Genomic DNA, 26,692 nt, shown 5'->3' on the forward strand with positions numbered 1-26,692 from the left:
AATCATTCTCTAACTCCACCAAGGCTGGTGCTAAACCATGTCCCTCAGCACCATATCTCTGTGTCTTTTAAACACCTTCGGGGACTGGAATTCAATCACCTCCCTAAGAAGCCTGTTCCAGTCCTTGAGAACTCTTTCAGTCAAGAAATTTCTTCTAATATCCAACCTAAAGCTCCCTCCTCCTATCCTGTCACTTGTTACTAGGGAGACGAGAGCAAAACCCACCTCCAATCTCCTTTCAGGGAGTTCTAAAGAGTGAGAAGATCTTCCTGCAGCCTACCTAACCCCAGTTTACTCAGCTGCTCCTTGCAAGGCCTGTTCTCCAGACCCTTACCTAGCTCTCAAGCTTCTCCAGCAGTCAGTGGCTGCAGACTGTGGAGCAGACCCCAGCCAGTGGAGAGGGACAATCCTTCAGCACAGACAGGATTGTGGGGCTGCCCTGCTGCTGTTTTCTTAGATATTTTTTCCACCAAAATCCTTCATAAGATAAATTTAGGACTAAACAAAACCCAACAGTCCTGTAGTGGCAGGGTAGAACAAGTCACTTCAACTTGATGGCAGTCAGAAAGAAGGCAGCTGAATGAGCTGCAGCCTCTCCTCTGTCCAGGCAACTCTTGGGAGAGTTGTCCCAAGCTATGTGCAAAGGACACCATCCCTGTGACCTGCATTTCCAGCACCTGGTGGGTGGGAACTGACACCACCTGGTCAGCAGCTCTTTGTTGCTACCAGCACAGATGAAACACAGAGCAGCTGAGGGGAGGAAAGTGCTTTAAGGTTATTAATCAGTGAGGCACTAAACACAATAGAAATAGGGATAAAAAATATCTTAACTGTTGGGAGAAAGAATGGGGGTAGGGGTTACTTTAGGAGGTCTTTCCCACCACCCGTTTCCTACAGAGGCAAGGCACAGACATGGAACCAGGATGCAAATGGACAATTCCTGAACATTACCCACCCCACCAAAAGTAAAACTTCTGTTTTATTTTCTTCACTAAATGAGACAAAGTTTGTAAGAAGAGATGATATCTTTTAGTAAAGCAACCAGCCATACAGGAAGAGAATTAACCATTGCTCCAGTGCACAAACCCTTCTCCTAGTCAGGAGAAGGACTTTAGAGTAAGATACCTGAAGCACAGCCCTGAACACAGAAGGGCTGCATTTGGCAACAGAGCAGTTGTGCCCAGCCTGGGGTTTCTACATGAGGGACTTCACAGAATCATCAGACAATCATAGAATGGCTGGAGTTGGAAGAGACCTTAAAGATCATCTAGTTCCAAACCTCCTGCCCTGGGCAAGGACACCTACCACTGGACCAGGTTGCTCAAAGCCTCATCCAACCTCATCTTAAACACTTCCAGGAATGATGTGTCCATAACTTCTCTCGGTAAACTGTTCCAGTGTCTCACCACTATCACAGTAAAGAATTTCTTCCTATTGTCCAGTCTAAATCTGTCCTGTGCCTGTTTAAAACCATTACCCTTTGTCCTGTCACCACAAACCTTTACAAAAAGTTCCTCATCACCATTTCTGTAGTCCCTTTCAGGTAATGGAAGGCTTCCCCAGAGCCTTCTCTTCTCCAGGCTGAGCAACTCCAGCTCCCTCAGCCTGTCCTCACAGGAGAGGTGCTCCAGTACTCTGATCGTTTTTGTGGCCTTCCTCTGGACCCTCTCCCACAGATCCATGTCCTTCTTGTGTTGAGGGCTCCAGAACTTGATACAGCACTCTAGGTGAGGTCTTGCAAGAGCAAAGTAGAGGGGTAGAATCCACCTGCCTTGACCTGCTGGCCATAAATCTTTTGATGCAGCCCAGGATGCAATTTGCTTTTTGGGCTGACAGTGTACATTGCTGGCTCATGTCCAGCTTCTCCTCCACCAGTCCTTCTCTGCAGAGATGCTCTCTATCACATCCTCCTCCAGTCTGTATTGATAATTGGAATTGTCCTGACCCAAATGCAGGACTTTTTGCTTGGCCTCAGCACGACACTGCAGCGCCTGCTCCTGTCCTGTCCCGATGGGAGATGCTGGCTTTTTTTTTTCTCCACGCTGGCTTTTTGGAGACTGCAGCACATGATAGCTGTGCCTACGTGTGCACATGGACCAAAAGCACCATCTCCATTTATTTACCCACCTTTGCAACTGGGCATCCCATGAAACACTGAAGGCTGCAGATGCAAGGTGCTGAAGGAGGTATTTCTGCAGCAATGACTGCAGCACTGCCTGTGACAAGACTCTGTGCACGCAGGAGTTGAGCAGATGTTAGGCTGCTTATGGGAACAATGAGAATATTCCCAGTTACATCAGACGAGCTGGAAACCAGACGTGATGCAACTGCCAATAGTCAGAATTGAGAAGAAAGCCTTTTGGACAGGGCATTCCCTCTTTGCCTGTTTTTGGCCTTTGAGTACATGCCACTAAACCCTCTTCTATGAAACCCTGTTGGTGCTGGATATTAGGCTAAAAGTGTAGGATTATCTCAATCCAAAAATTACCACTTTTTAATATATATCATAGAATGGCCCTTTGGAAGGGACCTCCCAAAGGTCATCTAGTCCAACCCCCTTTGCAGCAAACAGGGGCATCCTCAATTAGATCAGGTTGCCCAGAACCCTGTCGAGCCTCACCTTGAATATCTTCAGGGATGGGGCCTCAACCACCTCCCTGGGCTACCTGTTCCAGTGTTCCACTACCCTCATGGAAAGAACTTGATCCTAACATCCAGTCTAAATCTACTCTTCTCTAGACTGAAGCCTTTGCCCCTTGTCCTATCACTCCAGGCCTTTGTAAACAGTCTCTCTCCATCCTTCTTCATTGTGTCCAGTTTGGACACCTCAATACAAGAGAGATGTGGAGGTGCTGGAGCGAGTGCAGAGGAGGGCAGTGAAGCTGTGAAGGGCCTGAAGAACAAATCTTAGTAAGAGCAACTGAAGGAGATGGGGCTGGTTAGTTTGGATAAGTGGAGGCTGAGGGGAGACTTCACTGCTCTTTACAACTACCTGAAAGGACATTGCAGAGAGGCTGCTGCTGGTCTCTTCTCACAGGTAATTAGTGATAGAACAAGAGGGAATGGCCTCAAGCTATAACTGGGTAGGTTTGGACTGGACATTAGGAAACATTTTTTTCCCAGTAAGAGTGGTCAGGCATTGGAATGTGCTGCCCAGGGAGGTGGTGGAGTCACCAAGCCTGGATGTGTTTAGAGGTGGTTTGGATGTGGTGCCTGGGGATGTAGTTTAGGGGTGAACCTTGTAGAGTTATCAGTTGGAGTTGGAGAGTCTGAGGGTCTTTTCCAACCTGAATGTTTCTGTGATTCTGTGATTCTTGTAGGCTCCCTTCAGCTACTGGAAATCTGCTATTAGTTCTACCTGGAGCCTTCTCTTCTCCAGGCTGAACAACCCCAGCTCCCTCAGCCTGTCTTCATAGTAGAGGTTCTCCAGCTGTCTGATCATTTTCATGGCTCTCCTCCCGATCTGCTCCAACAGGTCCATGTCCTTCCTATATTGAGGGCTCCAGAGCTGGATGTGGTTCTCCAGGTGAGTACACCAGAACAGAGTAAAGTGGCGGAATCACCTCTCTGGATCTGCTGGCCATGCTTCTTTTGATGCATCCTAGAGGCAGCTGAAATATTCAGACATTAAAATATTTCCCATGAAAGTCACTCAGCAGAGGTTGCCTTTGACCAGTATATCAACATCAACCATTGCATGGATAAACACTGGCTGAGGAAAGGTCACAGAGGCCACATCCTCTGCCTTTCCAGCCACACTTCTCTTGTGCTAATAAAAGTTCCATGCAGCTTAACAAGTTCAAAGAAATGGATAAAGAGCTTCTGTCAGCAGCGTGGTTTAATCAGATCTTTGTGAATAGTTTATGTGCACTATTAAAGAGCACAAGGTGCTCAATTTCTTTAGATATTAGAACAAGTGGAACATCAAAAGTGTCTCAAGTTTGGGGCTTAGTGTCTCATTAACAAGGCACAGTGCATTTTTAGACATTTTAGACACCTTTGAATGTTTCTGTGCCTGAGTAAAACACACAGCACTGATGATGCCCCTGGGGCACTGCTAGTGCTCATGAAATGGGCCAGTTGGTATCTCCTGAGGATCCAATCAGGTTAGCTGCATGGAAAATTCCCAGGTCTGGCAATCAACTTTGAGTATATTATTAGCATATCCTGTTTCTTCTTTTAGGGCAGTTAATTGAGAAGAGGCAGCAAAGCTGCCTTTCACTGAATCCCTAAAAGCTTGGAGGTCCCTTTCTCTTAGCAGCAGTAATTGATAACATGTAAGTCAGGCTGCCTCTAAGAGCAGTGCAGTATTAAAAAGCAGGCACTTGAGTACTGGAGTGACAATAAATGGCAGCCAGGCAAGTCTTTGTTGATGACATGGACAGTGGCACCCTCAGCAACTGTGGCAACTACACTAAGCTGTGTGGTGTGGTCAACATGCTGGAGAAGAGGAATTCCATCCAGGGGGACCTAGACAGGCTGGAAAGTGGGCCCATGATAACCTCATGAAATTCAACAAGGCAAAGTGCAAGGTCCTGTACCTGGATAAGGGCAATCCCAAGCACAAATACAGGCTGGGTAACAAGAGGATTGATACCAGCCCTTCGGAGAAGGACTTGAAGGTGCTGGTTGAGGAGGTGCTTAAGATGAACCAGCAATGTGAGCTGGCAGCTCAAAAAGCGAACTGTATCCTGGGCTGCATCAAAAGATACACAGCCAGCAGGTCAAGACAGGTGGATTCTGCCTCTCTGCTCTTGTGAGACCTCACTTGGAGTATTGCATTGAGCTCTGAAGTCCTCAACACAAGGAGGATATGGATCTGTTGGAGAGGGTCCAGAGGAGGGCCACAAAGATGATCAGAGAACTGCAGCACCTCTCCTATGAGGACAGGCTGAGACAGTTGGGTCTGTTCAGCCTGGAGAAGGCTCTGAGGAGACCTTAGAGTGGCCTTCCAGTAGCTGAAGTGGGCTACAAAAAAATAGGGGAGGGACTTTTGATAAGGGCCTGTGATGATAGGACAAGGGGCAATGGTTTTGAACTAGAACTGGGTAGATTTAGATCGGATGTTAAGAGGAAGTTCTTTACTATGAGCATGGTGGAATACTGGAACAAATTGACCAGGAAGGTGGTGGAGGCCTCATCCCTGAAGGCATTCAAGGTGAGGCTTGATGAGGCTCTGAGCAACCTGATCTAGTTGGGGATGACCCCCCGAGGTACCTTCCAACCCAGTGTATTCTATGATAATATGACTCTGTGACATGAAGGAGTGAAGGGACTTGACCTGCATCTTTAATCTGCAATGCAAATGTTCTTTGCTTGACATGCCACGGAAAGTGGAGCCTGTTTCTCTCCCTGTTGCTGTGACCAGCATGAGCAAACACAGTCAGAGCACAGAGCAAAATATGAGGAAGGCAGCAGGGGATGCAGATGTTCACCTCTTGCGTGTGAAAGCAAACAGTGCCAGTCTATGCTGCCTGCAAGGACAGGGCTGCTGAGACATCTAGGAAAGCATTATCTGCTCCATGGCAATAAACAGCATTTTGTTTCACTTTATTTTTAGCTTGGTTCCTCCTCTTCCTCCCCACACATGAGCCCTTCAGCTCAAGGCACAGGTCCAAGAACAATAGTGTTTTGAGCCAAGGACTAAGCTCACAATTGGAAAACTAGAGCCTAGATATGACAGGCTGCTCTATTTACTAACACAGAGCACACAAAACCAAACCAAAATAACCTACTTCAATTTTTTTTTTTTTTTTCTTTAAACAGCAGAGAAAGCAAGTGCAGGCAGTTCTGATGTGCTGCCATCAGGAATACCCTGTGAAGTCAGATGAAATTTATGTAAAACACTGCAATCCTTGTGTGCATGTTCCTGCTATAAAATCTGAACCTCAAAGGGGAATGTGAGTTGAATTTAAACACTTAAAGCTGTGGCCTTTACAGTAGGCACTTTTGTATATTCATGCTCCTGCCACTGTCCTCAGTCTCCCATGGTCTTGAATGACTTGTTCTTTTTAGACAATTAGCTTCTTGTCTGCAGAAGAGCAGTTTGGCCCAATCTCTTCCATTGTCTTTTATGTCCATCGAGGAAAGGGGGGGGGGAGCAGGGGGGGATGGGGAAGAGAGAAAAAAAAAAAGGAGACAGATTTCAATCAAAAGCACGACATTGATAAGAGATTAATAACAGCCTGCCTTGTGGTCAGATGAAACCTAACAATCAGCCCCAGACACCTTATATCTGATTAGCAAAAGTGATCGCTTCCAAGTAGAACATGTGGAGCTGGCTACCTACGTTGTTTCAAGTAGAGGCAGCTCCCAGTGGTGCCCAGTTGCTGGTGGGTTTGCCCTTCTCCAGACCTTGCTCCAGCCAACTCATTTTAAGAATAAGAATTTGTCAAGCTAACTGAGTAACATAAGAATGGTGTTTAACAGCCACAGTTAATGCTGAAGACACAGGCAGCTCGCTCTTAATCACAGAATCACTATGGACAGAGAACTAAATGGGCAAGAGTGGGTAGTTTGGTGAGCATGGCATAGTAGTGCTGTTAATTGTTCCAGCAGCTTTATAATGTTCAAAGGTAAAGGGACAGACATCCTACTCCTGTGAAGGATCCCAGTGACAACAGACAGAACTGAGAAGCACAAAATCACCATGGTTGGAAACGATCTCCACCCACTTGCAGCCCAGAAAGCAAATCACATCCTGGGCTGCATCAAGAGAAGTGTGGCCAGCAGGTAGAGGGAGATGATTCTCCCCCTCTGCTCCGCTCTGGTGAGACCCCACCCGGAGTACTGTGTCCAGTTCTGGAGCCTCTATTACAAGAAGGATGTGGACGTGCCAGAATGTGTCCAGAGAAGGACCACAAGGACGATTAGAGGGCTGGAGCTCCTCTCTTATGGAGACTGTAAGAGTTGGGGCTGTTCAAGTCTGGAGAGGAGAGAAGGCTCTAAGGAGAGCCTTCCAGTATCTGAAGGGGGCATACAAGAAAGCTGGGGAGGGACTTTTTAGGATGTTGAGTAACGATAGGACTAGGGGGAATGGAGCAGAACTAGAAGTGAGTAGATTCAGATGGGATATTAGGAAGAAGTTCTTAACCATGAGGGTGATGAGACACTGGAACAGGTTGCCCAGGGAGGTGGTAGAAGCCCCATCCCTGGAGGTTTTTAAGGACAGGCTGGATGTGGCTGTGAGTAACCTGCTCTGGTGTGAGGTGTCCCTGCCCATGGCAGGAGGGTTGGAACTGGATGGTCCTTGCGGTCCTTTCCAACCCTGACAATTCTATGATCATCAAGTCCAACCATTATCTGTCTCTATGGGGGCAGAATAGCAAATATGGTTTGCAGCAGACAAATGCTGTGGAGGAAACACAGATGTTTGAGTGCAGATTGGGGGTGTGCAAGGCAGGCAAAGCCCCTGGCAAATCTTGCTGTTGCTCAGGATACCTGAACCCTGTTGAATAAGCTGGCAGAAGTACCATCACATGCAATGAAGGTGGTTTCACTAGGTGAGTGAGGCTCAGAGACTCTGAAGAGAATGAACTGTCATGGATGCTCATGCCATCCATCAGGATGGATTCATCTATGTCTCTGGGAATACGTGATTCGCTCCATGAATTAACTCCATAGCAATCCTATTCCCACATACCACAGATGACTGGTGTACCCAAAACACTCAATCATCCTTTATCCAGCTCTTCATGGAGCTAATTCAACATTTGAGTTCAACATGTGCTTTTCAATCATGTTTCTTTTCCATCATATTTTTACAACCACATGTGTATTTCATCTGCACCAGTGCCAGGGAAGGAAAGCCTCTTAAGTGGCTGGGACCCCTTGCCGTAGAATCACAGAATCATTGAGGCTGGACAAGACCTCTGGGATCATCAAGGCCAGACTATGTCCTAACAGCATGATATCAGCTAAAACATGCCCCCAAGTGCCACATCCAATCTTTTCTTAAAGACCTCCAGGGATGGTGACTCCACCACCTCCATGGGCAGTCCATCCCAATGTCTAATCAGCCCTTCTGTGAGGAAGTGCTTCCTCATATCCAACCTAAGCCTCCCCTGGCACAACTTGTGCCCTCTTGTCCTTTCCCTAGTTGCCCTCTTGTCCTTTCCCTAGTTGCCTGGGAGAAGAGTCTGACCCCCTTTATCTTCAGGGGAAGGGGAAAAGTAGCACATCCTTATGTCACTCTAGGTTGCCATGACAACACACATAGGTGCCGTGTGGCTGTCACAATTAAATGTGGGCTTGTAACATTCCTTGAGCATTAGAAGTCTCCTTCTCTGGAGGCTTTCAAGACCCATCTGGATGTGTTCCTGTGTGACCTGCACTGGGTAATATGGTCCTGCTCTGGCAGGGGAGGTGGACTTGAAGATTTCCAGAGGTCCCTTCCAACCCCTAACATCCTGTGATCCTGAGAAAAGAACCAGCTAACCGTTAGGGGTGATGACAGCTACCTCAGGCCTCCTCAGCCTCTCACATGTTTTGCTGGCAGGACTAACTGCTCTTACCAACACTGTCCCTATCAGGACACTTCTTGGTCACAAGCCTGTCAGTCACAACTTTGCTTAGCTAGAAATAGTCCAGTCCCAAACTCCTCTCTGCAGCTGAAATGGAGTCTGCCTAAGGTGGAACTGTTAAAATTTGCAGACTGAAAAGCAGCACCTCCCCTGCATGTACACAGGGACCCTAAGACATCCACCAGTTATTGCACATACAAGCCAACACTATGTGTGCATTCCAGGCATGATAAGCTCACCACACAAAAAAAATCACAGAATCATTCAGATTAGAAAAGACCCTCAGGATCATCAAATCCAACCAATAACCCTACTCTACAAGGTTGACCCCTAAACCATATCCCCAAACACCACATCCAAACCACCTCTAAACACATCCAGGCTTGGTGACTCCACCACCTCCCTGGGCAGCATGTTCCAATGCCTGACCACTTTTGCTGGGAAAAAAAAATGTTTCCTACTGTCCGGTCTAAACCTAGCCTATTGCAGTTTGAGGCCATTCCCTCTTGTTCTATCACTAATTACCTGTGAGAAGAGACCAGCACCTGCCTCTCCACAACGTCGTTTCAGGTAGTTACAGAGAGTGATGAGGTCTCCCCTTAACCCTCATCTTCAAACTAAACATGAAGAAGCACTCTTGTTTTAAGACTCAAGATTTCCAGAAATCCATCAGATTACCAGGAAAAGTTGGAGGATGTAAGCTACTGTGATAATCCAAAGCGTCTGAGGGGGCTACAAGAACCTTAACGCTTCAGAAGCAGTACGTTAGGTGCAAATGAACAGACAAACCAGATCATAACAACTGGAAACCAATTGCAAGCTTAGAGAGTGCCAGCAGAGGTACAAATCTCCTAACAGCAAAGGCAGGCTATCACATGTAATTCACAGGGTCTAGGGATGGTGAGCAGGGTGGCCACAAGCACACAGCTTGTTTTCTTTCACCTGGCTTAGTTCCCCCAGCAACACAAGGCTCTCAGCACTGATGAAAACTTCCTACCAGTTTCAGTCTTCCACCCAACACTCATCTTGTCACAGAATCAAAGAATGTTAGAGGCTGGAAGGGACCTCCAGAGACTGTCCAGTCCAACCCTCCTGCCAAAGCAGGATCACCTAGGGTAGTCTGCACAGGAATGCATCCAGGTGGGTTTTGAAAGTCTCCAGAGGAGATGACTCCACAACCTCTCTGGGCAGCCTGTTCCAGTGCTCTGTCACCCTCACTGTAAAGTAGTTTCTCCTCATGTTGAGGTGAAATCTTTTATGTTCAAGTTGCCCTTAGTGGCAGCTCACCTTTTGAGCAAGAAATGCTGGGGATACCCTGGTGCCACAGCTTCAGCCCATAAAAAGCCAAGCTCCTGCTCACCATCTGCTCCCAGTGACACCACCAGTTTTCCTTTCCAAAGGTCAGACCTGGCATTGGCAGGAAGATGAATGCAGCTTTCATGTGCTTAGCTACAGCTGCACTGTGCTTGGTTACACTGGGACACAAGCACAGCAGCCACAACAGGCTGGCTCCTCTTTATGGTAATCAGCCATCTGCCAGAAGGCAGCCCAGCACAGCCCAGCAAGGAGAGTCCAGCCAAGGCAGCACTGTTAAACTGCTGGAAATCAAGGCAGGAGCTCTTGTCCAGCAGGAAGAGGCACAGCTTCAGGCCATGCTTTAAATGTGGACCTTTTTTTTTTTTTAAGGGCATGTGATCTGCTGGGCTCATACAAATCTATCTGCCATGGTGATCTTCCATATGGGAGAAAGATGTGCAATTTTCTAAGCATGCTGGGGTGCATGAAGGCGTGTGGCCAGCAGGTTGAGGGAGGTTCTTCTTCCCCTGGACTCTGCCCTAGTGAAACCACATCTGGAGTATTGTGTTTGGAACTGGGCTCCCCAGTTCAAGAGGGACAGGGAACTGCTGGAGAGAGCCCAAACAAAGGTCAAGAGGATGATGATTAAGGGACTGGAACATCAGTCTGATGAGGAGAGGCTGAGAGACCTGGAGCTGCTTAGGCTGGAAAAGAGAAGGCTGAGAAGGGATCTGATCAATGTTTACAAAGGCCTTCAGGGTGGGTGTCAAGAAGAAGGGGCCAGACACTTTTCACTGGTGCCCAATGATAGGACAAGGGGCAATGGTCACAAACTGGAAAACAGGAAGTTCCACCTCAACATGAGGAAAAATTTCTTTACTGTGAAGGTGGCAGAGCACTGGAGCAGGCAGCACAAAGAAGTTGTGAAGTCTCCTTCTCTGGAGACTTTCAGAACCTGCCTGCACACATTCCTGTGAAATGTGCTCTAGCTGATCCTGCTCTGGCAGGGTGGTTGAACTTGATGATCACTGGAGGTCCCTTCCAACCCCTAACGTTCTGTGATTAACCTTACTACGTGATGGGAGACAGTAAACACCTTGTGTTATGTATAATTAAGCATTGCAAAACATGACACATTCATGCCTTCAGGCCATATCACAGCAATTATTCTGACACTGACTCACCTTCTCACAAGAGATGTTTTACCAATATCCTTATAAAACACCCATTTCATAGTATGATACTGTGTACTGGCAGCAGGTCCTATTATTAAGGCTACATTCCAACCTCATCTGTAGCCATTCACTTCACTAGTTCCTGGCCAGCAGGTTGAGAGAGGTGATTCTGCCTCTCTACTCTGCTCTGGTGATACCCCACCTGGAGTATTGCATCCAGCTCTGGATTCCTCAACACAGGAAGGACATGGACGTACTGAAATGGGTCCAGAGGAGGGGCACAAAGATGATTAGCGGCTGCAGCACCTCTCCTACAAGGACAGGCTGGGATAGTTGGATTTGTTCAGCCTGGAGAAGAGAAGGCTCCAGGGAGACCTAATAGTATCATTTCAATATCTGGAGGGGGCCTACAAGAAAGCTGGAGATGGACCATGGCCCTCTACAAAGGCATGTAGAGAAAGGACAAGAGGCAATGGTTTCGAACTAGAGCAGGGTAGGTTTAGGCTGGACATTAGGAAGAAGTTATTTACAATGAGGATAATGAAATACTGGAACAGGTTGCCTCGGGAGGTGGTGGAGGCCCCATCCCTGCAGACATCCAGCCATCTGATCTAGTTGGAGATGTCCCTGCTCATTGCAGGAGGGTTGGACAAGATGAATTTCAACAGTCTCTTCTAACCTGATTCATTCTATGATTCTGTTCTATACATTTACAAAATAGTTCCAGTCAAGCAGCAATTTTTAATATTTAACCTCTTTTAGAAGGAGGAAGGTTTATTTTTTTTTAAGTTTGTAACAAAGGCTGAAGAAGCATTGCTACAAAGAGAGCAAATCAGTCTGCTCTAAGCAATAGGTCCTGCTCACTGTAGGATATGCAATATGGTTAAGTTGTGATTTTTTTATATACTTTCATATAGTTCACAATTTTAAAACAAAGGGAACAGAAATAGAATATCGGAGAGAATATTTGGGAATGAACTCCACAGGATTCAGTAAAAGGGAATTTTGGCTAACAGAGGTCCTGAGAATTTGGCACAAAGGGAATTTCAAGCAAGTAGAACCTGGGGTAATAGTCACTGGATGCTCCTCCAAGAGTCACCATTACCCAGCCCTTACTGTCCCATTAGCTGAAACAAGCTTCAGCTGTCCCACAGCCTCAGCACTGCTGGTGCTATAGCTGAGAAGGAACTGCTCAACAGATTTCATGTTGCCTGTCACTTAAAATGTTCATTACATTTTTCAAAAGTCTCAGCAGTTCAGCTGAGAAGGGAACAAGGAATGCCTAGAGGAAGCTCAGACACCTCAGCATATTTATTAATCTGTCACTGTGAACACTTCTCTTTCAGAGCAGACAGCTCCTCTCCACATCAAGGCAGCCAGAAACTCCCAACACTACAGATTTCCTTCTGCTCTTCTAAAGCATTCTACTAGTCAATAAATACTGAAAAAACTCTATATATCTTAAACTAGACATATGTGGGCTTCAGGAGAAATGACAGTGAGGATGATAGGAAGACTGCTAAAGAAACTCCAAAGATGCCAGTGTGGGGATTCTCACTTACTTCAATGGGATGAAAATTAAAGCCTTCCAAACGTAGGAAGACACCTTGTACATACCTGTGTCTTTAGTGGGACACCTGAGGTGGAAGGCAGCACAGATTTATGTCTTTATTATTCTCATGAAATTTGCTCTTGTACAGGACTCGGTTCTGAGGTTATTTCTCATGGGCTGAGGCTGTTGGGGAGCTTTTAATGCAAAGATCAAACCCAAGGATACCAACCCTTGTTTCAAGATGTTCCTCTACTTCTGTGTTTGAGGGTGTAGCCTGCTGTCACATTTTCACAGGATCACAGGATGTTAAGGGTTGGAAGGGACCTCCAGAGGTCATTGATTCCAAGCCCCTTGCCAGAGCAGGACCATAGAATCTGTGTTTTCTGAGACCCTGATCATTTTAAAGGTATTGCAATGATGTAGCTTAATATTCTCGTTTTATAATTAAGTACCTAAGGAGTAGAGAGATCAGATCCATGTTACAGGGTTGGTTTTTATTTTGGCATATAACATCTTCCAAGGTAGAGCAGAGGGTTAAGTCTACTGTAAGCTGTTACCAAGGCAGATCTGTCTAAATGAACTCTCAGGAAACAAACCAAGCCAAACAGAAAATGATGTCCAGCAACGTAGTCAGTAATGTTTTCATCTGTATGTTTTCCCAGCTCTGCAACTGGATGGGGATTTACTGCATCACTTTGGGAAATGGATAACATAGCTCAAATGAAGCAGTAATGGAGCACTATAGAATTAGTGCACTGAAAGTGCTTTGTGGGCTGGAGTTAAGACATTTTCATCCGGGATGATGGGATGACTTTCCTGCAGTAATTAGAGGAGCAGCTGACATTAACTCCCTAAGTGACTTGCTTGTTGCTACCACTGTGAATTCAAATTAGATTAATAGCCCCCCTATAGGTGTGGCGTGCGGTATGGAGCTTAAAAGCACAGAAAATGCTTTGCCTGCTTCCAAATGAACTGAACTGCATCAAGAGGATTACACAGCATTTGGATCAGCTGCATGCAGTGAGGATTTGAGAGACATCACATAGCCCCGGGGAAGGGAGGTGAAGTGTTGATACAACAAACAGTTCTTGCTAAGTATGGACATATTTATCCCCCAAGCCTTCATGAGATTTACAGTCATCACGGGTTGCACATATGTGCAAAAAGCAACAGACTGAAATAAATGAATAAAGATTGGTTTGAGTAAATAAAAAAAAAAAAAATCAGGAACCTGCAATGTGGGGGGCATGTTGCTGTAAAAACACACTTGGGGAGTGTACCAAATAGAACTGGCACCTCCCACACTTATGTGCCTTGCAGCATTTGGTAGTTTGAGGTGATGACCCAAACTTTCCCATTTTATTCTGAAAGATAAGTTTATAGCCCTCATATTCCTTACAGTGAGGATGGTGAGACACTGGAACAGGTTGCCCAGGGAGGTTGTGGATGCCCCCTCCCTGGAAGTGTTCAGAGCCAGGTTGCACAGGGCCTTGAGCAACGTGGTCCTGCCCATGTAAAGTAGGTTGGAACTAGATGATCTTTAAGGTCCCTTCCAACCCAAACCATTCTATGGTTGTGTTCCTGTGTGATCTGGTATAGGAGATCCTGCTCTGGCAGGACTGGATGATCTTTGGAGGTCCCTTCCAGCCCCTAACATTCTGTGATTCTATGGCTGCAAAAAAAAAACCTTGTAAATGTGACCCAAATGTATCAAAAGGACTTCCTAAAAACCCAGACAAAATAAAAAGATCTCTAGATCTTTGAAAAACAGTCTCATGATTCCTGAGCTACTCTCAAGATGCTGAGGGGTAGAGCATGCAAAATTTATAACACTGTTTTTTATAATTCTGTTGTTAGGCAGAAAACCCAAAGCAGAAACAAACAAACAAAGGACAAAACCCAAAACACCCAACAAAAAAACAACCAAACATTAAGAAGTTAAGTAACATCTTCTAGAGCTGCATCTTTTAACTTTATTCATGACTCCACCACAAGTGAGTCAACTAAAAAAAAAAAAAAAAAAAAGAAAAAAAACAGAAAGTATTATGGAAAAAAAGAATAAAACCCAAAAAAATATTATAAAAAAAAAATAAAAAACAAACAAACAAACAAACAAACAAACCAACCCAGGAAAGCAATACACAATTTTAAAGGCAGGTGAGGGCATGATCACAGGAAGAGCTCAGGAAAGGAACAGGGAACATGGATGTAGGATGTAGGTACTGGCAAGACTTGCTCCTGCTGACTACAGAGGGGGTTGGACTATATGACCTTTGGAGGTCCTTTCAAACCCAGACCATTCTACAATTCTATGAAGACCAACAACACCTTAAGCCAGTGCTGTTGCTGAGCACATGGTAGAATCAAAGCACAGCCTCAGTGTAAGGCTTGCAGGACATAGCCTCTTGTAACTGGGAAAGCAAAATGGGTATACTGGGGAGCAAGCAGAAATGAAAAGGAATAGAAGGGGGAAAATAGGAGTTCAGTCTACTCTTCTGCAGGCTAAACAGCCCCTGCTCTTTCAGCCTCTCCTCCTAATTAAGAGTTCCAGTCCCCCCACCACCTTAGCAGCTCTATGCTGGACTCTCTCCAGTAGTTCCTTCTTCTCACTGGTCACTGTTAACCCCTGGAACCCCAGGCTGGAAACTGGTTCTCTTTCAGCATTATTTTGCCCACACAACCATTCAGAGGCAATTTGAAGTTATGTTAATAGCACAGGGTATTGAAGACTACCTGACTACAAAGCCCCCAATGAACAATTGCTGCTGTGTTTAGACATAATGGTTTTGTGATTTTTTTTGATATAACTATGTGGTAGGTTGAAAAATTACCCCCAAAATAAAATTTGCCAGACCAGTTCAGTTGAAAGCAAATGAAGCTATATTTACAAGCACACACTACAATCTAGAAATATGCAATGCAATGAATATGTACAAAATATACAATATTTACAGGTATTTACAATTTCTAAACTACACAAGAACTCCCCTGGACAAAACCAGGGGGTTACCAACAGCTTTCCCCTCCCTGCTCCCTTCTCCTTACACAAGGGAAAAGAGAAAGAGAAGAGCAGAGAATAGCTTGTTAATACTTAGACACAAGAAGAATGCAGCTAAGGTCAGCGACAGCCAAGCAAAAGCCACCAGCTAGTATCAGTTAGAATGAAGAAGCCAAAAAGAGAAAAGAGTTTATACAACTAACTTTATACTAGTTATCACACCAATGGAGTTATTTAGACCTTGTCATTATTTTCCCTTTCATATCCAAGGGTAATTTATTTACATTCTACCACTTTTCTACTTAATCTGTGTAAAACTTTCCTAGGCACAGCCCGAAACTAGCACAAACTACATGAGAAGTCAGACTCTAAGCTGATACCACTGTACGTGGCTGTAATGGAGGAATGAGGAAAAGCCAAAACACAGCAGCTGTAAACATGATTCTGCAAGCTTAAAGTTCCAAACAGTTTCATTATAATTTAAAAGAGCAATCCATAAAATGAGAACTGAAGGAGGGAATCATTACCAGGAAGAGTAACTAGAATAACCCAGAGGGAAAAAAAAAAAGGAAATAAAAAAAGAAAAAGCTTTCATCTACTAAATGCTTTTTAGAATGAGCCTTTTGTGATAAGTCAGAAATCCTTCTGTTAAGTGTCATTCAACTGAATGCATTGATTTTTTTCTTTGCCTTTCATGATTTACATCTACTATTTATTGAAACAGACAGAGAAGACTGCAAGCTGATCTATAGAGACTCTCAGCCCAATGCCTCCCTCTTTCAGAGACTCACGCAGAAAAGAGCTTGCAGGAGAGTAGGAAAGACTTCCCACACATCCAAGATGCATTAAGTGGGATATATCTTCATTCAAGCCAACAACATTCTTGGTGAGAGCAGGAAAGCAGTGCCAGATTTTGCAGGCCTGATCCTTTACACAGATGGGACAAGGGGCAATGGTTTTAAACTAGAGAAGGGTAGATTTAAATTGGACAATAGGAAAAAGTTCTTTACAATGAGGGTGGTGGAACGCTGAAACAGGTTGCCTAGGGAGGTGATGGAGGCCTATCCCTGGTGACATTCAAGGTCAGGCTTGATAGGGCTCTGAGAAACCTAATCTAGTTGGGCATGTTCCTGCTGACTGCAGAGGGGGTGGGCTAGATGACCTTCAAAAGTTCCTTCCAACACAGTGATTCTATGAGTTGGTTTGTTTTGATGTTTTAGGTTTTTTTTAGTACATGCAGAAGGAAATACCTGCTCTGAAACACAACTATGTTACAACACCCTCACTGCCATTGCTTTTTTTCCATCCCACCATAAATAAAGCTCCAACAGAAGCTGCATAGACACTTGCCTCTTCTTTCAGAGCTGCCCAGTACTTGCTTTAGAAATAAAAAAAAAAAAAAAAAAAAAGAGTCTCCACTCACATTTCTCAGTAGGGAAAATAATCAAAAAGAGAGCTGGAACTACCTTACCATCTTTCTTTAGCTCCAGTCCTTCAAATCCATAATCCCTCCTCCTTTGTCCCTCCCCTCTCTTCAGGAAGGTCTGTCAGCTGATATAAATATGCTCAGCTGCACCAGAGGAGACAGCTGATGCTGTGGCAGGGCAGGGTGGGTGATGGTAGCAAGGAAGAGGAGGTAGTATTCAGTTATCTTCTGTGAGGTCTGGGGTTTGCTTTCATGTATGATGTCTCTTTGGTTGATTAATATTTGTGTCAGAAGGCAAAACAGGAGAGGGAGAAGTAAAAGTAGGGCAGACAGTTAACCAAATGCTTATTGCAAGGGCAGATTTTGGAGAGGCTGGAAATAAGCTTCTCATCTTGCAGTTTTCAGAAACTCTTAAGCATATATCTGTATAATCTTCTTTCAGCACTCACATGTTAATTATTCATTAATTAACCAGAATACTTGGCAATTAAACCACCATAGGTAAAAATCTTTAATATAGAATTTTGCATTGTTTCTTGAAATGAACAAGAGATCTGGGAATTTCAGCTTTGTGGACTTAGAGCTGCTGGTACTTCTCAATCTCAGCTCTCTCCAGATCTTGTCCAATAAAGATAAGACGAGAAGAAAAACAAGTGAAAGACTGTTAGAAAATGCCCTTTTTTTCTTTCCTCTTTTTTTTTTTTTTCCTATTCTCTTCACCAGAATCCAGTCTGCTGGTGTGATATAAAAGGAAAGAAATACTAAGGCTGCTTTGGAGCTGATAGGCATAGGACCATTACAGGAACTGAAGAAGGCAGAGTTTTCGGACTGCATACAGAATAAAGCAAGAATTCCCAACATGTGCATACGTCTTCCTCGCAGCTCAAAAGCCCTTGGATGAGGAGCACAGGCATGGCTTTTGAATTGCTAAATCCATATAATCATTTAGGCTATTTTCCTGCTGTGAAAGGATGGGTAGGAGTGTCTAGACACTAAGAGGCCAAGACTATTGACACTGGCGGGATCTATCCCCATGGAGCCGTCAGCTCTATAGAGCACTGCAGCTGCATGCTCTGGCTCTCCAGCTGTGCCTCACAGTAGCAGAATGCCAATACTCCTACCCAAAACAAAGCAGTCCTCTTATGTGATGATGAAAACTAAAATTTTTTTCTGGGGGGGAAGTAACTCTTCAGACCCTCAACATCACCCAGTGGATTTTCTCTAAAAGCCACTCAGAAACCACATTCAGAAATTCATGGTTGAAAACACACACACAAAAAGATTAATTAACCTTTAATCATGCCCCAGTTTGCATGTATGTGTAGGTACATACAAGGCAAGGGAGATTGTGCTTCTGAGCATTGCAGGGGAAAAAACAAATGTGCACCCCATCCATCATTTCACTGAGAAGTGCTGGGGCTCTGTTACCTCTTTCCCAATTTGAATAAATGTAGTGGGGTGGTACCAGGAATATGTATGTTTGGCATCCTCTTGGCTGAACCTTGCTAAAGAAGGCTGCAAAACCAGAAGGGCCTGACAAAGAGCAGGAAAAGTAGTACACCTAGTGATTCTCTTCCATTTCTCACATGCACACTCGGTACAGACAATGAGGGATTCCAGACCACAGCTTCTGCAGGGCAAATTTCTGTTCCCTTTGTGTCACAGAATCCAGAATGGTAGGGGTTGGAATTGAGCCCTGAAGAGGCCCTGCCAGAGCAGGATCATCAGAACAAGGTGTGCCCTCACCTTCCTCTGCAGAAGAGAAATGGTCAGCAATACAGACAGGAACTGAACCTGATACCTCACCAGAGGGCAAACAGCATCTTTGCAAAATAACTGTTCTTGTGGAAGAGTAAACCAGTGTCACTTGGAGATGCAGCTACATTTGTGAGAGGATGAAAAGGCAAAGACTGAAGCAGCTGTGGGATAGCCCTGAAGACTGCTGTCAGAGAAAGCAATTTAACAATGAGTTCATTACAGTTGCAAGCTGAAAATCACAAATGTTTCAAACACAGCAAGAATGTCGCATTCAGTCAATTCAGCTTGCCTGAGATGACAATGCCTTGCACTAGAAGGGAGTCATCACATCAAAATTCCTCATTGCTGTTGGTACTATAAGGGAGTAATATCAAGTTTCTTAGGAGCTGTTTGCTCTTAAGAGTTTCCAGGCCAGAAGCAATTTTCAAAACATCTTTCTGACACATATTTTATAAAAACAACCTGGAGGCAGCATGTAGAGGTGGCATACCTCCTATAATGAGAAGGAAAAGAGGTGTTGCAGCCTCCATAAGCAATATGAAACAATGGATCTGTTGAGCTGCTGTTTTAATTTTGGATGCACAAAGCTTGTTTATTATCGTCACATTATTCAGCTGAACACATTTTCAGTACAGTGGAAATTGTTGAAAAAGGTGGTCAGGCATTGGAACAGTTTACCCAGAGAGGTGGTGGAGTCACCATCCCTGAAGGTTTCAAAAGAAGTGTTGACATGGCACTTTGGGACACAGTTTAATGGCCATAGTGGTGTCAGGACGATGGTTGGACTCTATGATTTTAGAGGTCTTTTCCACCCAAAGTAATTCTATGAACATCTGTAAACATCCTTAAATTCAGACCAATATGCCATTGCCTACTGGAAACTTTTCTGACAAAAGTTTCAAACAGCATTTTGGTAGCTGAGTTGGTACCAACCTACGGTCATATTTTGTGTCCTCAAAAGAAATGGATGAAATTAGAATCCGAAGGAGGAGGGCTTAGCTTAACCCAAACAATTGCTTAGCTAAGCAATTGTTTAATTTGTCTTCCTCAGGTGATTCTGAGCAGCTAATATTTCTTTAGCTAAGTCAAACCAAACTGCAACACCACAGAAAAATTCCATTTGATTAGCAGCTGAGACAAAAGTGAAGCCATTCAAGAAGAATGCAAAATTCAGCAGAGGAAAAAAAAAGGGGGAAAGCAATACAACTCCTGCACTTGAGCAAAGACTTGAAGATCACAGAATATTTTTAAGTAGAACTCAGTTAGCATCTTTCACGTTTCAGGTCCCAAGATCAAGCATTGTACTCAGCTCTGGTGAGGCCACACTTCGAGTACATGTTTTCACTTTTGGGCACCACAATACAGGAGAAATGTGGAGGTGCTGGAGTGAGTGAAGAGGAGGGCAACGAAGCTGGGGAAGGGCAAAGAGAATAAATCTTATGAAGAGCAACTGAAGGAGATGGGGATGGTTAGTTTGAAGAAGAGGAGGCTGAGGGGAGACCTCATCACTCACTGCAACTACCTGAAAGGACATTGTGGACAGGCTGGTGCTGGTCTCTTCTCACAGGTAATTAGTGATAGAACAAGAGGGAATGGCCTCAAGCTGCGACTGGGTAGGTTTAGACTGGGCATTAGGAAACATTTTTTTCCCAGCAAGAGTGGTCAGGCATTGGAATGTGCTGCCCAGGGAGGTGGTGGAGCCACCAACCTTGGATGTGTTTAAAGGTTGTTTGGATGTGGTGCTTGGGAATATGGCTTAGGGGTGAATATCGCAGAGTAGGGTTATCAGTTGGACTTGGTGATCCTGAGGGTCTTTTCCAACCTGAATCTTTCCGTGATTCCGTGATTTGTTATTTTTTGAGGGCCTTATACTTGTGATTCAGAAAGCCCTCCAATGCAGATCTTGAGTTCCAGCTGTTAGAGTTTATTGACTTCAAGTGAGTACAGAGGCAAAGGTTTGAATGAAGTATGGCTGGTTTCTGCTGAAGGCTGCTATTATCAGCTACACAGTGTTTATTCAGCATTACCATTACCATTGCTGGATCTCTCCCTGCAGAAAAAGGAGAAAATATTTTCCACCGTGAATGTACATTAATTAAGAAGCCAAACCTCTGATCACTGTTGTCAAATGCCCACTCTCACCTGAACTCTTGCACTGTGACCTCCATATACCCTATTGACACATCAGCTGAGTAATGACGCTTCCAATTGTAACTCTGCACATGGAGGCACGGTGCCTCATAAGGGTGCTGGATTGCAGGTGACCCTGCTTCAGTAGCTGTTGGCCAAACATGCTACACTTCAACTAACAAAACATGACTCAAATCTGAGGAATCAATGTTTTAAAGATCTCTTCCTGCAACCTTTACCAAGGGAGTGTGGAAGCCTATGCAACATTTCTCTGTCCCCAACTGAAGCCAGTGCTGCTGCCTACAAGGAGAGCTCTTTGCAGGTACAGCAATAAGCTGTGATACATCAATATTACCAAGAAAACAAAGCTGAGCTATTTCAACCTATTCCTACCATTTTATTTGTAGTAAGAAATTATTTGCTATGTAGAGGGTAATTCCTCTGAAGGACACCACAATTAAGTGACAAATTAATTTGCTGCTTACATTCACTAGCTCTTCCAGCTGGCTTAATTCTCATCAGCCACCATAATTTATTAACAGTGAGGTGAGAAAAGACATGAATCAGCTTAATGTGCTATAAGTAGGGCATTGTCATGGCAACAAGATGCAGACTGTTTTCTACTATTTACGTATGGTTTGTTTTGTACTCAACCTTGAGATATCACTTGAAACAACTAGAATTAGAAACAGCTCCTTTTTTCCACTTTTTCCCCCCACTTCAGTGAATTTTAAAAAATAAATAAATTTCAAAACAAGGATATGAAAGGCTCTGAAGCATCTCTCCACAAAAATAGCTAGCTATATGCTCTTCAATGAGTCCTCTGAAAAACAGAAGCCTTAACTATGATCTCCCAATCATTTTCTCACATTGTCACACAACCAATTCCATGGATTAACTCCCATTTTATACCACTCTGAGATTAAAACCAGACCTTTCCTGTTCTATGCTCTGCATATGATGGTTAACAGGGAGGGAGGAGGGGGAATTAAACAGTATGATTGAAAAAAAGCTGCTTTTTTTTTTTTTTTTAAAGACGAGACATTGTACTTAATGCAGGACATGGAAAAACAATTAAGGATGTTACACTCTCATGATGGGGAAGTATATAGTTAAAAATTAAAAATGAATTGTAAAGGATTTTTATTGCCTTCCTGGGTTAGCCTAACTCCCCTGCACCTTTTGCATTCAGCAATTAATGGTTTTCATAATACCAGCTCTTCATTCAAAGTTCATTTTATTCACTACTGCATGAAGGGAATGGTTGGAATGCTCACAAAGCCCTTTGAAGAACAGTTACCAATATTGCTGGTTTGATTTCTTTTTTCTTCTTTTTTTCTCACATGACCTCAGGAATCTGATACTAAACAGTTAATGAAAATCAAAACATTGTTAAGACATGTCAGGAAGAATTCATGGAAAAAGGAAATCCCTTTCATAAAAAGTGTTGCAGGCTTAAACCATTGCTTTGTTCTGAGTTAAGGACAAAAGAAACAACTGAAAAATTCAAATATATATTCCCATTTCTCCATGCATTTTTTTTTCTTTTTAATATGTCTGAGTTGATATTACCCTAGGTATTTGTTTGCATAATATGTAGGGTAACAGGAAACTTGAGTGGAACCATCAAATAAAACTGTGATTATTTATCAACCTGAGGAAAAAAACCCAAACACCAAACACAAACGATATAATTTTGCACTCAAAACTTCTGTCAAGCTACAATTGCGAATGTTCAATTGAGCACTATGAAATGATACCTGCTGAGGTCAAACCTAGAAGTTAATTAAGAAATGAAAGATCTGGGTAGCCTTGCCTAAAGGTTCAAGGGATTTGTTCAGTCAACGTTGCTAATGGCCCCAAATACACAAGAGCTGATAGCTGTTAATTGAAAATGCTCTCAGAGGCCAAGCCAGGGGAATGACAGTCTTGCCTTCAACAATTCTTTCCCCCATGCCAAGTTCAGTGAGAAGTGGGTCTGAGCTGCAGGGTTTGGCTTGGGGCCTGGATCTAATATGACACATAACAAGCAGGTAGGCCAAAAGATTTGTTAGGCAGCACAAACAGAGGCGTGTGCCGTGCACAGCTCTCAGGCATCTCACTTTCACTGGAGGTGCTCTAGCACTCAGGCCATTGCCACCCACCAGCTCCCCGGTGCAAGCAGTGTTGGTAGAAGTACAAGAGAAAAGACAAAGTCATCCCCTCAAACCTCAGGAGGACCCCTCAAAAGCAGGAGACAGTGTTCTGGATTGTCACTGCATGTCACAAAATCATAGCGTGGGAGGGGTTGAAAGTGACCTGTGGAGATCACTGAGTCCAATCCCCCTGCCAAAGCAGGATCATCTAGGGCAGGCTACACAGGAACACATCCAGATGGGTTTTGAAAGTCTCCAGAGGATACTCCACTACCTCTTTGGGCAGCCTGATCCAGTGTTCTGGCACCCTCACAGGAAAGAAGTTTTTCCTCATGTTGAGGTGGAACTCATGCCTCAAGGGAATAGGCATAAGTCGTTTATCCAGCCCCAGGGGATTTCGAACCTTCTTGCAACAACTACATTCTAATCAGGAACTACTGCTTTTGTTGGTGAAGACTTGTTTCAGGAGTAATTTTCATTACTTTGAAATGAGGTGATAAACCCTGTTGTGTGGAGCCCACAGGAGATCCTTCCTTACTAGGAAGTTTGGCCTTAAAACTCAGGCTCTGAAGACTGTGGTGATAAGCCAGCTTGTCACCAGCTGGAAGGCATGTCTCTGATTTTGCTTTCTGTTAATGACACTGGACATAGGATCAGACAACTGAAAAACAACTAAAATATAGAAGAGAGTATCTTCCCATATGGCTTTTGTTCCATATAATTTAAAAGACAACAACTAATCAGTAAAAGCAGGCACTACTCATAATGTTGCAAAATTCTGCACAACTTTTGGGTAGAAGACAACTGCAGGATGTTGAATTACTTAGTAAGTGACACTTTTAAAAGATCTAAAGGGACTGCCACTAATGGCAGATGCAAAGAAAACACTACAAGGGTTTGCAGAATTTACCATGCTAACCACCATGCCCTGCCACAAACCCATTGTCTGCTCTGGTGCAGAAACACTGTTCCTGGTGGTGCTGCACAGAATTGTTTACTGTCTGTATTGAAACACAGAATCACAGAAGCATTCAGGTTGGAAAAGACCCTAAGGATCACCAAGTCCAAACGAGAACCCTAATCTAAGGTTCAGCTCTAAACCATATGCCCAAGCACCACATCCAAACCACTTCTAAACACTGGCTCCACCACCTCCCTGGGCAGCACATTCCAATGCCTGACCACTCTTGCTGGGAAAAAAATTTTCCTAATGTCCAGTCTAAACCTACTCAGTTATAGCTTGAGGCCATTCCCTCTTGTTCTATCACTAATTACCTGTGAGAAGAGACCAGCACCAGCCTGTCCACAAGGTCCTTTCAGGTAGTTGTAGGGAGCAATGAGGTCTCCCCTCAGCCTCCTCTTTTTCAAACTAACCAGCCCCAGCTCCTTCAGTTGCTCTTCCTAAGATTTATTCTCCAGGCCCTTCACAGCTTCCTTGCCCTCCTCTGCACTCCTTTACACTTGTGTTGTGTTGAGGAAGTGTGCTTGATCCCACTCAGACCTATCTTGCAGTACCCCTGTTTAGAAGCAGTGCCATTCTTGGTCTAAGATCTTTGGTACAAGCACCATGACCTAATGGTTCAGAGGAGGAGCATATATCTCAGACTTGAGGTTGAGTTTCTCAGGAGCCACCAAGACACCTCTTCACACCTAGATACACGTACTGATTAAAATAAGGTAACTTGCATAGCTGATGGGGAAGGTGAATAATTTTAAAAGAAAATAAAGATTGATTTAGGCAATAATTAGAGTTTCTTAAAATACACGTGAAACTTTCTGTGCTAATAGAATCACAGAACACACTGGGTTGGAAGGGACCTCTAGAGGTCATCTAGTCCAACCACCCTGCTGTAAGCAAGGAGATCTCCAACTAGATCAGGTTTCTCAGAGCCCCATCGAGCCTGACCTTGCATACCTCCAGGGATGGGGCCTCCACCACTTCTCACAGTATGGCAAGGACTGGTAAGACCTGAGGTTACTTGCAATCTTGGCACCATCCTGACGTGCAGTTTGTGAACATATCCTTGGGGACTGATAAATATCTGGAGAAGAGCATGTTCAGTAGAGTTGCTTTCTTAGCTTACCCTTTAATGCTTTCCGAGATAATCATCAGGGAAAGAAGAGCAGAAAAGCCTTTTTCCCACCCAATACAATATCCCAAGCCTTGTAAAGCACCTCTGTTCTCCCAAACTTGGCCTCTGGCCAAGACAGGGAGGGTTGGAGGAGAGTATCCAGCTGATGATGAGACATACCCAGCAGAGCCCTATCCCTTCCTCACCTGAGCCTGACAGAACAGCCACCTGGGTCTCCATCACCCATATCCTTGCTCAGGAGCCTCCATACAGTAAAAAAACACATCAAAGTTACTGGTTTCCTGCTTTGACAGAAGTGGCACCTGGTGAAGCGTTTCGTGGCTGTTTTGTGCACACTCCCAATAGAAATTTTTGGGCAGTCGATGTCCGAGAAGAAGAGGGACAGCTGGAAAGCTGGCAGTGGCCTGACCAGCATTTTGTGGTGGGGGCCATGGCCTCAAGCCTGAGCTGTGGCCCTGGGTGGACATGGCCTGCAGAGCCAGAATTCAAACATTAAAGTTGCCATCTAGTGGTAGGCTTTTGGGAGCAGCCATTGAATCACAGAACTGTTTGAACTGGAATAGATCTTTAAGATCAGCAAGTCCAACCATTTTCTAGAATTCTACCAGGTCTGGTGTTAAACCACGGTCCTGAGCACCACCTCCTGAGCTCTCACAGTCTTTAGGTGAAGCAGTTGTGACTTCTGAAGCAGATATATATCTTTAAGTGCATCCTACCAATTCCTGGGAACTGAAGGAGACCCATCCAACCTCCTGGCTCAGCTGTAGCTGGCAAAGAAACTGGGATTGCTTGTCCATGCTGACCAGTCTGTCAGCACATTGCAGACTTGGTGCATTGCATGGTCTGCAGAACAAAGCGTTTCTGGAAAGGAGGCAAAGGAACTTTCTATGTATTTGCCTACCCACAACGGTGCCAAGTCTGCTGCAAAAAAATCCTTAGGTAGAGCAACTAAAAGAGGTAGAAAGTGAGGCAATGCATCATGCCAGGCACTTTCAAAAGCTTAACTGTGGCAGGAAATGACACGTTAATGTGTTTTCTTACCAAAATATTGTGCTACCTCTGCATTTTTAATGCTGATACTTTATTTACCAATTTATTATTTTCCTTACTTAAGAAAATGAGAATAAGTGATGCAGCTATTAGCACTGTCCTGAGCAGCCAAACTGAAGGCAAACATCAGCTCAGTGTAGGATCCCTAAGTAAAATTTGTAACTAAGGAGTAAAACATGAGAGGAGAGAGGAGTTTTTAAGTTACTGTTATTTGGATACATGAATGCTTTCAGCAGGAGCTGCAAAATTAAAATATAAGGGACATATTATACCCCCCATCCCTGGAGGTGTTTATATCCTGTACCTTTATATATACATATATATCCAATATATAAAAAATACATATATATGAAAAAGTATTTTTACTTTTCTATCTGATATCTCCATCCCCAGAGAGAGTGAAAAGCCACATAGATGTGGTGCTGAAGGACATGGTTTAGTGATGACTTGGAAGTGCTGGGTTAATGGTTGGACCTGATGATCTGGAGTACTGTGTCCAGTCCTGGAGCCCCTATTACAAGACAGGGACATGCTGGAACGTGTCCAGAGAAGGACCA

Source organism: Indicator indicator, chromosome 2, assembly GCF_027791375.1.
Source record: "Indicator indicator isolate 239-I01 chromosome 2, UM_Iind_1.1, whole genome shotgun sequence".
In the NCBI taxonomy this organism is placed as follows: Eukaryota; Metazoa; Chordata; class Aves; order Piciformes; family Indicatoridae; genus Indicator; species Indicator indicator.